This window comes from Anastrepha ludens, chromosome 5 (genome assembly GCF_028408465.1).
Source record: "Anastrepha ludens isolate Willacy chromosome 5, idAnaLude1.1, whole genome shotgun sequence".
Lineage (NCBI taxonomy): Eukaryota > Metazoa > Arthropoda > Insecta > Diptera > Tephritidae > Anastrepha > Anastrepha ludens.
In genome coordinates this window covers 110,534,628-110,548,426 of record NC_071501.1, presented here as the reverse complement: position 1 = coordinate 110,548,426, position 13,799 = coordinate 110,534,628, and the positions used below count along the sequence as shown (strand labels likewise).

Below are 13,799 nucleotides of genomic sequence, written 5' to 3'. Positions count from 1 at the left end.
TCCACGAGTAACACGGATTACATTTTATTTTGGAAAAAAATAGGGTTCCGTAAGATATTTGGATTTCTCGGACACAAACTGAAAAAAATCATATATATAAAATAAAGTCAACTTTTTGTGTGTGTTCGCTAACCGGCCGCGTCTGCACCGAATTAAACCAAACTTACCCACATTGTTAAGAAGGTATTGAAGATGGTTTCCGTATAGTTTGGATACCTATTGGTGGATAGGGCTCGAGATATAGGTCAAAACGTGGACCCGGGTAACCTTCGGATGTGTATGTACAATATGGGTATCAAATTGAAGCTGTTGGTGAATGCTTTAGTACAGAGTATTTTTCATGCCGCTCCGTGATTAGGGTCTCGAGATAGAGACCAAAACGTGGACCCTAGAATGTGTTTGTACAATATGGATATCAAATTGAAGCTGTTGGTGAATGCTTTAGTACAGAGTATTTTTCATACCGGTCCGTGACTGTTGATAAGTGCTTTAATACGGGGTAATTTTCATACCTATTGATGACTAGGGTCTGGAAATATATGCCAAAACGTGGACCCGCCGTGTCTTTGCACCGAATTAAACCAAACTTACACACATTGTTAAGTAAGTATTGAAAATGGGTTTCGTAAAGTTTGGTTGTAATTCGGAGCACTGGCAACGGGTACAGCGATCTTTTGAACCAGCCATAATGTCGCTTACTTTTTTAACGCTTGGGGCGGAACTGAACTGTCAAATTGACAGTGTGAGTTACAATGGGTCAATATTTCTTTCTGATTTGGATGCCATAAGGAAAAAACGTAAGTGCAACATGTAAAAATTGTTTGTGAATTTTTTTGGAGTGGATTTTGGAACAGTGAATAATTTCTTACGAAATTTGAGAATTTAATGTGAAATCCGAATGAAATTATGTGTTCGTGAAAAAAAAATTTGTTTCGTTTTTTTGTTTTGAAAAATATAAATGGATAATGGTTAAAAAAGCTCCAATGCTTAATAAAACATATAAATTGAAACGAAAAATTCATGGATGATCAGGAAAAAAGACGATTGTTTATTCATATGCGTTGATTTGAAATTTAAAAACAATCTTCTTTTTTCCTGATTTTCAATTTATATTTTATATTTACTCAAAAACAAATAGAAAAACAAAAAATATTGTTTATGCCAAAGCGCTTGAATAAAGAATAAAGAAATAAATAATACGAAAATGATATATTTTCTGTTCTAAACCATATCTATTCTATTTTAGTGTGCCCAGCGAAGGGGGCCGGGTTTGCTAGTGTTACTATACAGACCAACATGCAACCATTAGTATGTGAGTAAATATGTATGTCCGCAGGCCTCATCGACTAACTACTACAGTAAATAAATATTAACAGCTTTGCACACAATTCAAAGGCACAACTCAAGTAAGTGAATGCCTAACCAGTGACATACGTACTTAAATGCTAGAACACGCATACATACGTACACACACCTACATACACTTAATATACATACATACACACACGCATACATATGCACAATGTCATCATAAAAATTAATAACGGCTACCGACTGACAATTGGCAATATCCGTTGACATACAATTCGCAAATGAATTTCAAATGAAGTGAAATGTAATGCGATAATAACAAAATGATAAATCCCTGCGTGTAAGAGAAAATTGAATGAAAAGTAATTAAAAATCAAACACGTTTGCAGGCATGCGAACAGATAAGCTACGGATGGTTACGCACTACGGAAAACCGCAGAAACGAACGAGCAATGGCAATTGTGGATAAGAGAAAATTTAATGAAAAAAAAAACGCAAGCACAAGTGTCGGGTGATTTTTTTTTAAGAGCTTGAGAACTTAAAATAATAATACTTGTACAAGTACAAAACAAAAAATATTGTTGTATTGAATTTTTGAAGTGAAACTTCTTAGGCGTCGATGGACGAGCGAGAATAGAAAGTGAAAATTCAAGGCCATGCAATGTTTTGGGCATTTTCGTTCCTCTGTCTGCCTTGAAAGGTTCACTTCTGCCTTGCGTACTGCGCTAGACGCACTTTTTATTTTATTTATCATAATCTGGTTGATTATTTCATGGCATTTATTTTTTGAACCTGATATCCGGCCAGTCCAATTTTTGACTACTTTTTCTAATAAATCTGGCGTATGATGTCATTTGAATATTGCAATAATTCGATTGTTAAGCGCTCTGTACGTCAAGTTGCGCTGTCTTGTTGAAACCAACTGGCGTCGAAATTTTTCTATATGCAGAAAATACACCATACCGCCAGCAGAAAATTGTCAAAAATCAGCGCGTACTTTGAGCTACTTCAAACTTGGAATTTTTTTTTTGGCTTTCACTTGTTTACTCCTCTCGGAAGCATAGGGCCTCGACAAGATTTGTCTTGCGTTGGTTTCGTTCTTACTGCTTACAGCGTCATCTGTGCTTCACATTTTTCTGCCAAAAGGATCACACAGATGGTTGAGGACTTCGCTAAATTTGGTGTGTCTACGCTAGTACCGCGGTTGCCCGCTTCCTCTTGCTGGCCGCCACTGATGCAATGTGTAACTGTGTGTTTCTCTTTGTTTTTGTTTGTTTTAGCAGCCACAATGCAAATAATGCGCTGATTATTGTGCGGGAGTAAGGATGGAAAGGATAAGTTTTTGGGTTTGAGCTATGAGATTTTTTTGTTTTTAGAAAGATGGAAAGTAGGTAAATTAGGAAAAGTGCGAGGGCCGCACCAAAAATCAATAGGCTATAAAATTGCATACTCGACAATTTTCTACAAAGTCGACTAAACATATTGAAGTTTTTATGAAAATTATTTGAAGCCTTTAAAGTTTTGTACAAAGTACAGCCAGGTCCAATTAGCAAAAAAATATGCCATTTTTATGCACCACCTATAGAACCACTGCTTTTAAATTAGTCGAACCATCTTGATTTGACTACGAATCTGCCTATGTCGCCTATTTTTTTTTCTGCAATTTCTTCCAAGTTAACCATCAAGAATTCCACTCGCATTCTATGTCGTAGAACATCCAGACTTGGGCACTCACACAGATAGTAAAATACTATTTCGTCCGATTCTTATTGATTGCAGTTTCTACAGCTATCCTTGTACGGCCACCCCATCTTGGCATGGTCTCCCAAAGGCCAGTGCCCAGTTATTGTTGACGTAATGCGGAATATGACTGTTCGTGGCAATTCGTCAGTTCTGGATTTGTTTAAATTGAGCAACTTTTCTTTAGTATTTTGCAGGTATCCATGTTAGTCCATTTGCGAACCGCCTGCTGGTGAAATAGCGCGAAGATCTGCCTTTTACGCACGCCTTGGGGACAGCCTATTGCTAGCAATTTATCAGCTTTCTCATTTCCTTCTATTTTCCTATGGCCAGGTACTCAAATGAGAGTGACGTTTGTCGCGCGCGCTAAAGCATTAAGGTCTTCTTTGCATTGCCTGACGATTTTTGAATTGGTTTGTGGTGGCTTTAAAGCTAAGATGGCTGCTTGGCTATATGAAAAAATACATACTTCCGATAGTTGTTGTGGATGGTTTCTAATCATCTTGACAGCTTTCCTTAATCAGGGAACTTCTGCTTGCAAATACTATACCAATTCCCCAGGCGAAAAGACTTGGAAGTTTCGCGGTCTGCCTATACACACTGGCGCAATCTAGCTTGAATCTATCAGTGTAAACTGCAATTGTATTTTCTTTGACTACTGAATTCCCCATTCCTTTTGCGTGGGGAAATTCATTACTATCAAAAAATGTTTCGATTTCTTACAGAAACGGGCTATTGATTAGTCCCTGATTCTTAAAGCGAGATTATTTGTAGTTTCTTTCCCACTTCTTCCTCCAGAAAAAAATAGCTGAACAATTTGACAATAGTTCACCAAACTGTTTTATTTCTAGAGTCGAAATTACCTTGTAAAGATTTTCCTTGGTCGAGTTGCTATTGAAGGTTTGAGAGCATGCTGTGTTTGCGGATCTATAGTGATTTATAACGCTTGCGAAACTAACAAAAAAAAATATCTCGACTCTTATCGGCGCTCTTAGAATGCAATAGGACGTGGCGTTGCTTTTACTTTACTTGTACTTTACCACATTTGATTGCGGCTCGCCCGATGCATATCTGCTAGTGCAATTCGTGCGGAGTTGTAGGTTACGACAGAAATAGGGGAAACTTCAAGTGAGACACTCCCACGGTGGAGAGAACACAGAAGATGGTGACATCTGCGAACCGCTATTCCGTTCTCAGTGAATTTGGCGGGCATTTGATGATAATTGGCCATTTGTTGTTTTGTTTTCGTTTTATGTTGCATTTGTTGCGTTGATAACAAACATTTGTATTAGTTATTCGTAATTTTTGCAAGTAGGTGTTTGATAACGCCAAAAAATTATGCATCACATAAAAATTGAGAGAGCAAAGTGACTGCTGGTTACAGCTGTAAGCAAACACACTTTTTTTTGTGGAAACTGGTTTTTTGTACGCTTCTACTTGCTGTCGAACTTGTGCCGTTTCGCAATTTGCAGTTAATACGCGAAAACCATAAAATGGGATATTTAGCCACATACAACCTGAGTATATGAAATATATTTATGGTTCCTTTTTTGGGATAGCACAAAAATCTGTAAACCAACTCTCATGATATGTCTTCGTCTACCGATTAAATTAATAGTAATAAGTAGTAAATTGCAATATATAGTAAATTTTATATACGTTAACTTTTTCTTCTCTTGGGAGAGAATTTTCGCTTGCGCTCTTTATTTAGATTGCTGGCGGGTGGTGGTTAATATTGTTAATATTTGCATAGACCAGAGTTTATATTGAATGAAATTATAATTCTTTGCATTTTTTAAACCCATTACAAACTAATTGAACCTTCAACCCAAAGCCTTAGTATGCATAATTGGTCTCTATCGATCAGCATATCGACATCGCTTATGATTAATCGCGAACACCCGCCGATCACAAAATGATCTACAGATTACCGACACAATACAAAACGGTCGCCGGCGCGTATTCATTTATTAAATGCTTTTCACGCTTTTTGTTGCCTCTTTTTTTTCTTTTCTTTTTTTGTTTTTTTTTCGTTTTTTGGTTTTGAATGACTCACAGCGCGCATTCATGTCAGCCTTTCATACTTCAGAGTGCAATGCAGCAGCAGAGTTATAAATTTACATATGCACATACACATCTTCATACATGTACGTATGTATAAGTGGGAATGTCCCACCTATTCATATTTATTGCACCTTCATTGCAGCACTTCGCTGCTGTGTTCCACCTCTTTCTGTGGATTTCTTTGTTCACCCAGTCACAGTCATTCGCGGTATAACAAATTACATATGTATGTAAGTATGTATGTATATAGCATTTATGATGCATGCATATTTAAACTTACATTCATATAAAAACCGTTTACCTCTGCTGGAATGTTATGACTCGGCTGCTGTAGTAAAACTCTACAATTCGTACATGCATTCATACATATATACATACATACATTTACTTGGGGAAGTAGCATATGCGATATTTGACGCTAAACTCCCCTGCAGAGAACATCCCAGGTATTGAAACGCATTTGACAAAAGATGAAATGATGAAATAAAAGAGACACATTTTTCATCTATTAAAACGAGATTAATAATGAATGTCTTAATGAAAAGTTATTTTAAGCGAAATTATGCGCAATTGTGTGCTGTGCAATTTTCCAACTGCAAAATTTATTGAACTATATTAAAATACAGTATTGCGCAAAACTTTAACATGACTGTAGTTTGTATGAAATTTTAATAATTCAGAGCATAAAAAGGGTATTGAAATCAAGTTCGGTAAAATTGTTTAAGATTAGTTATTAGATTTTGAATTGCAAATACAAAATATAAAACAAAAAGAAAAAATATTTATATCCAAAGTTAATCACCTCTTCCCACCTCTCGACGAATTTATTGTCGACCGACTCGCCCGTTCCACCAAAAATCGCCAAAGAATTTGTTGAGCCAGTTTTTAAGGACCTTTTCGTTGCCGAAGGTAACGCCCTTCATTTGGTTTGACAGGGAACGTAAAAGATGGTAATCGGCCGGTGCAAGGTCCGAAGAATACGGCAGTTGCTAAAGGACCTCCCATTCGAGCTCTTCGAGTGCGGCTTTGACGACTTGCGCAACATGGGGCCTGTCGATGTTGTGAAGACATGTGGTTTGACCATGTCGATCAAGCCTTTTCAGCCGAATAACCTCATTCACGCGATGTAGCTGGGCAATGTAGAGCTCCTTGTTGGCCGTGACATTCTTTTCGAGCATTTTCCAGTTCACCATGCCCTCCCAGTCCTCCAAACACGTATCAGGATCTTCTTTGAATGAAGATCCGGCTTGACTGTCGGCTTTGGCGTATCTCCGGGAGCCATCTACTCCTTTCTTTGCTTCATATTGACATATAGGAGATGCGGAGAAGCAATTTGAAGTCGCCTTTGTTTGTTTTTTTCGTTGAGCTCGTCAGACGCCCAGGCTCCTAATTTTTTGGTAAATCCCATTGATTGAGAATCGTTTTATGATCGCAGTTCATGTTTTCCGCCAATTCACGACTGGTTTGGCGATCGTTCACCTTCGAAAGTGATTTGAGACGTTCTTCATCGAATTCAGAAGCTCTTCCGCTACGGGATGTGTCATCGATGTTAAAGTCGCCATTTTTGCAAACCATTTCCGTGCTGTAGACTCACCTATGGCACCTTCTCCATACACGTCGCAAATGTCCCATGCTGACTTCGATGTAAAGCAAAGAATAGCAGGTGTCGAAAATGCTTATTTTACCCCTCCTGGGTATTCCATTTCTAAGTCACAAAACTAATGAAAAATTAAATAACTCAGAAATACAATTAACATAGTTTTTTAGAGCAGAAAGTGTTCTATCAAATTAATATTTACCCTTTGCCAAACAGCAAACAATTCGTTGTAAAATAAAAGAAACTATAAAAAAGCTATGAACTTGCGAACTTATACCCTAATCCAATAGAAGTTGGCGGGATTTATGTGGTGGGACAGGGTCAGAGAAACTCAGGGAAGAGAGAGCCTACTTAAGAAAAGCTTTTTGTACCCTTTCAATTCTGTCTATAGAGGTGTTAGGTCACCAAATAAAAAAAGGCGTATTAAAATAAAGATCGAAGAATTGAAATAAATCGCAACAAATAGGAAGAGTATAAGGGTCCGCGAAGTTCGAACTGTTCTTTCATATAAAGCCAAGAATGAAGTACCTTCATATAAAATAAAGTCTATATGATTTAGGAAAAAACAGATTGAAGTATATCATCCCCGATACCGAGTTGAATACGTGAGTTTAAAACATGTTTTAATATTAAGCGATAATCGAGGTATACTACGCCGATAACCTATTCTTTGAACATCAGTTTGAAGTTTATGTAAATCCGCTGAGAAAAAGAAAGAAAATATTTTGGAATCCTCCACATACAGAAGGAAGTTGGCAAAAGAAAAACTCCTACTCATCATTACATCATCATCATCATAGCATCACAGTTCACTTCCGCTACAATTCGCCTCAATTTCACTCGGTCATCAGCTTTTCGTTTGATAGCAGATATGCCCAGAGCTCCAAGTCACCTTCAATGTTATCTCACCATTGTTTTCTCGGCAGTCCTCTTCTTCTGTCACCTTTTGGTTTTGTTTCCTAGATTAATTTTATAGCTCTCTCGTTGCTCATTCGTAAAATGTGACCGTATCATTGAAAGTGCCCAACAGTCTCGTTCTCTGTAAGGTACCCACAGCTTCTGCAATGGGGGTTAAATGGTAACCCTAGCTTTTCCGCGTGATTGCCGATCGTCCAGTGACCGGTAAACACAGCTAAGAGTTTGAAAATTGAATGTCGATGAGTCCGTATATTGTACTGGGGCCAAAGTGTCTTCGAAATAGCTCATGAAGAAATGGAGCTCCATCTTTTCTGCGCTTTCCTCAGAAATAATTTGGGAAGTTCCCCTTTAACAACTGTCAGAGGGATGCCGATGACGGGTAGGACGTCTCTGAGGCCAATTCAATCCCCTTCCTGGCAAGCTCATCAGCGATTTCATTTCCCTCTATGTTCCAATGTCTTGGAACCCAGATCAGAGAAATGTTCCCTGCACATCCAAAAGATTTGATCTCCTCCTTACAGGAGTTTACTAGTTTCGTTCTGCACCATGGCGTCGTCAGAGCCTTAATCGCGGTTTGACTATCGGAGCAAATGTTAATATATACCTCGCTTCCGCGTTCTTTAAGCATTTTGCATGCCTGCAGGATCACAAAGACGACTGCTTGAAAAACACTAGCAGTATTCGGCAGTTTAAAGGAGTTAGATAAATTGGCTGATTTATAGAAACCCCCTGCTCCGACTCCCGATTTCATCTTGGAACCATCAGTGAAGACAGAGGTGCAAGCTTCGGTGCAGATTTTCCCCTCGATCCAATCCTGCCTATTTGGAAAGATTGCCCTAGCACGACCCTCAAACTCTAGTTTGCGGGTACAGAAATCTGATCGAAGTTCGGAGAAATACGGTGTTAACTGCCCGAAAATGCTACCATGCCCCTTGAGAGATTGCCTGCTGAGGCCAATCTCCTTTAACGTAAAATTCGATGGGAAGTAAGTGCAAAAGGACATTCAGGGCAGCACTGCGGCAAGTTTCACATGCTTGATGTACCTGATTACACTTGCACCGCCGATAAGTGTGTCTAACTCGTCGTTCTACCGAATGCGATAAGCACCGTCTTCAAATCGTACAGGCCCTTACATTTTTCTTAGAATCATCAAAAAGCCAAGAACATACTTTCTTCTGGCACACCAGAAGGCGCAGATAAAAGGGCAGACGGAGCACCATCAACGGAAATGCTTATCACATGAGTAAGATCGCAGTCAATCTAGAAAGACTGAGTGAGGATCTACTGAGACAGAGAGAAAAGAGCTAGATCTTGAGAAGCTCGAGAAGGTGATGATCAAAAAAAAAGGAAAGAAAATAAAAAATAGAGGTCTTTAACTTTGATAACGGTCTCGGTAGTCTAGCGTAAGTGCACTCACCTGCCACTCCAGGGATTGTGGGGTCGAATCACAAGTAACTTTTCCAAATTTACCTACTTTCCCGGTTTCTAACAAAAAAAATTCATTCCTCAACCCCAAAAACTTATCCTTTCCATCCTTTACATACTTACTGCCGCACAATAGTCAGCGCATTATTTGCATTGGGACTGCTAAAACAAGCAAAATCAGTGGCATGGCGCCAGCAAGAGCGCAGCGCAGCGCAGGCATACCAAATTTAGCGAAGTCCCCAACCAACTGTGTCATCCTTCTGCCAGAAAAAAGTGAAACACAGATGGCGCTCGTAACAGTAAGAAGGCGTTGCTCCTAAGCAACGACAAGTTGGCATTCCCACTACTTAGGACTGGTAGCGGCAGGCTGATCACCTACCCTGCCAGAAATTAAAATAAATTAACGAAACCAACGAAAAACTGAGCCTTGACGAGGCCCCATGCTCCCGAGAGGGGTGAAGAAGGGGAAAAAAACTTTGACGCAAGACTGTAATGGCGTAATGCCACAAAAAAACATAATATAATAATAAAGGAATTGAGGAAATTGCAGTTACCGAGTTTTTTGCACAAAGCCAGCTAAAAATTAACAAGATAATTTATGTTTCAAAAACTCTTTTATGAAATTAACAATTACAACAATTCAAAATTAAGCAGAAGAAAACAAAAACAATAATTATTGCCTGCCATTTTTTTCGTTATCTCAACTGCCTGTTCATGTGAATAATTTAGTTTGTCAACGCGACAAATTTGATTCCGCTTCCTAAGCTTTCCGTTAAATGATATTTGTTTCATAGCAGTAAATGCGTAACAAAGTCGAAGAGCGAAATAAGGAAAACTGTCGAAATGCGTAAAATTCTGTTGTCTTGACGTTGTAAACTTGTCAAGCAGCAGTTTTGTGTTTACAAACGAAACCTGTGGTTATGCCGGGGTGAAACATTTTACTTGTTGCGTTAACCGTTTGTTAATATTTTATTTATGGATCGCATACACGAAGTTATGGATCGCAGTCACAGTCAGTCGAGGAAACAAAAATGAAGATCATCAAGTTTCTTCTCAAAAGAGAAGATCATCAAGATTCTTCAGAATTAAAATCTTGAACGACCGTCGCCACGAGTATTCAATTAGATGGATATTGTCTAGCTATTAAGTTGAAATGTTTTACGTAACCAAATCCCACGACTGCGGCTGCTGAATGGGTTGGTGCATGATTACCAATCGGAAGTGCCCGGGCCTGAATGTCCGGTCTTGAAACACAAATGATAGAAAACGTTTTTTCTAATAGCAGTCGCCTCTCATCAGGCAATGGCAAGCCTCCGAGTGTATTTCTGCCATCAATCCATCTGCCGTCTGCCAGATCCACATAAAAACCATCCGCCATTCAGAAGCTGCTTTAACTATATGTCCTTCCATTTGTCGAACAACATCAAGACACACGCCACAAATAGGAGGAGGAGCTCGGCCAAACCCCCAATAAAGGGTGTAAGCGCTAATTTTGCAGTATGTGTCAGAAAAAAGGAACCGCGATTGTTCATGAAGTATAAAAGATATATATGTATTTAAAATTTTTTAACATGAAAGTATGTATAAAACTACGAGTTGCAATTACTCAATAAGCCGTGTAGTCTTCATCGCTGTCGAGTATAGTCTGGCAGCTTTTTTATGCTTTGAACTAAGTTTTCTGTTCATAGTAGTTCGTCGACAAACAGGACAATATCTTGCGAACTTGACGCACGAGTTGCTTTAAATCAAGGACTGGCCTTCCGGCAAGATGCGTTTTCATAGTTCCCCACACATTTTCAATGGGGTTGGCGTCTGGGGACTGAGAAGGCCAGTCCAATACTGTGACGCCATTTTCTTGTTTGTTTTTTCCCAATGTGTTTTTCTCAGAGCAGTGGATCTCGATGATGTGGGACGGTTCGACGTTCGATGGTGTTGATACTCACATCTATTCTTTCTTTAGCAAGAACTGATCGTGCTTGGCGTAGTGACTTATACTGCTGATTCAACATCACAACAATCTTTCTTTTTTGACGTGATAATGTCTCATAATTCGATTTAACCGGCTGCACGCACGAAAAAATGTGTCGTTATCTTGCTCAAACGTCGTTATCTTGCTCCATCGTCGTTACCTAGCTTGAACTGCAAGCGAAAGCGCGGAACGAACGACAAAGAGGCACAATCGACCCCCGCGTTCGGCAACGTTCGACATCTGGCTCTCTCCTACTTGAGTGAGCATATGTATGTATGTATATGCGCATTTGTATATAAATTCACATACTTGTATTTGCATATGCCTTCTTCATGTGTGCATGGTAATGAACCAATTCTCTGTTGAGAATAGGACGATGATAGGAAAAGTAGGAAATGAAAGGGAGTGTTTCGAGTGTAAAGTGTCTTGAAAAAGGCAAATCGATGATGTTGCCTCTTAGTGTTGTTGACTTATTAACGCCTGATGCACAATCGAAATTGAAAATATCTTTCATGAATTTGATAAATGTTTCGTCATTTTCCACGTTTGTGTAAATGTAACTTGACCTATTCCATTGCGATTCCATTTACCTCCTTCTCTATATCCATACAAAATATCTATCAAACAAATAAATTTAAAATTTCCTTTTTTTAAATGTGCGCTTTTTTAAATAAATGTGTTATGGTTATGCACAATTTGCTTTATGAGGTTTTTTTGTTAAGCGAAACTCTTGAGGTTATGTTACTAGATAAGGTACTCATTTTGTAAAAATGTCAGTATGGTTTCTTTAGTATTTTCTGGTATTTTTTCCTTATTTTTACTATGAATACACCTCTTAATGCCCTATGTCCCACTAAGGATTGAGGACCGGAAGAAACCATTACACCTCTATGGCTTTAATTCGTTAATTCTTGTAAAACGGTTTTCAATCTTAAGAAGAGTTGAGAGAAGAAGATTTATCATTCTTGCTTAACCTTAAAAGGAACATAAAATTAAATTTTCATTTTCAAAATATCAAATTTTATAAGAATCAACAAATTTTCATTAACACTAAAATCTTCTTAGAGTGACCTTTTTTAACCCTCTTTTGTTTAATAATATAGTTTTTTTTTTAACTTACAGTTTCGGTAGCTTTGAATTAAAAAAAGAAGAAGAATCAAACACTTAAAAAATTCCGCAAAGCACTAAATGTATTGCGAAGAGCAAATGGTTGGCAATACTGCACAACTCGGCAAACGTGACGTCACGCACTCTCTGATGGGCACAATCTTGTTTCTATCATTCTTGTAATGTTTAGTTATCATAAAACAGATAATATTTTAGTGCTAAACTAGTTTTATGAGATTTCACCATTTTTTTTTGTATTCAAAACTTCCTTTATTTTTTTTTAATTTTTTGTTATAAAAAATTTGCTCTGTTCAACAAGAGATCACGCAGTAGCCACAACAGTTTTATTTTAAAACAACGTCAAAGTGCGGCTTTTGAATGACCCTTTAGTTATTGATGAGTTCTGGATATCATTCCTGCTCCCCAGATATCGTCCCTTTAGACTCTTTTTTATTTTCCAAAATGAAGTCTCATCTCAATGAAAAAGAAAACTTGATAATGCCACAAAAAAGTAGTCAAGAAAGCTGTAATCGCGGCGATGAACGGGTTAACTCTGAAGGATAACCAAGAAGCTCTCAAGCTTTAATAGGAGTCTATTGTGAAGGTCGATACTAAAATGTTCATCAAAATTTAAATTGTTTGTGATTTATTGATAAGCTCTTGTAATTTAAGTGCCACAACTTGTACCAAATCTCCCACCTAGGTATATAAGTATATAATTGGCGCTTGGAGGTTTAAATAAATATTAGTAAAGTTAAGAGGTCTCGGTGGCCTAGAGCTCGGAAATTTAGGGTATTTTCAGGAAGTATTTTTTTAATAAAAAAAAAATGAAAAAGGATATTTAAATTTTTTTTATTTTAATAAATTAATTTTATTTAACTTCTTTTATATACAAAAATGAATAAAATTTTTCTTTTTTATTTCAATAATTCTAAAAATGGCGCTGAAGTAGACCCTCGCGAAAATTTGGACCTGGACGGTGTTGTCCATTTTGGCTCTTCTATTTATGTGAAGCACAAAAACAAAAAACTTCTTAATCAGTATCACTTTTTAATAAAAAAAAGCGAAATAATTGAAGCACGGCGATAGCCATTTATATTGTGAATAACATAGTAAAATTTCAGACAATTCGGTTGAATATGTTTTTTTGTTTTGTGTTTTTTTTTTTTTTTTTGACAACACCAGGCCGAAAAAAGTCGTTTCGAAACAAATGAGTTTAAAGTTTGAGGTGCAGCAGCACGCGGACCGCTCTCTACTTAGTTGATGGGCTGTATATTGGGAATTTCCGCATGAAAATTTCACATTATATTATTAAGATACTATACTTTCGAAATATTGAAAAAACAACGAAAAATCAATTTTTTGAAATTACTCGACCACTCGTTACAACATTTTAACGAATTTTATTAATAATTTCGGACAGTGCGACATATTTCGAACCAATCAGGAATGTGCAGGCCAACAAGACATTTCTTACATTCCCACACAGTTTCACTACGTTCATTCTGTTTCGCCCATACCTGAGATCTTCGTCGTGGCTTTTGTTTACTTTGTGTAGGAGGAATTTTTCTTGGGAAATGTCCCCGCTGTTTTGCTAACCAAAGCAATGGCTGTTACCTAAAGAAGTCCCTCCAGTCAGAAATATAAACATTTTATAGAATTTCTGCT

The 13,799-nt window shown here is 37.7% G+C and overlaps 1 long non-coding RNA gene across 1 annotated transcript in view; it reads left to right on the top strand.

Moving 5' to 3' along the window:
• The window catches only part of LOC128864511 (uncharacterized), a 28,519-nt gene that overhangs the window by 10,649 nt on the left and 4,071 nt on the right, over nucleotides 1–13,799 (top strand). The gene's annotated exons all lie outside the window — the stretch shown is intronic.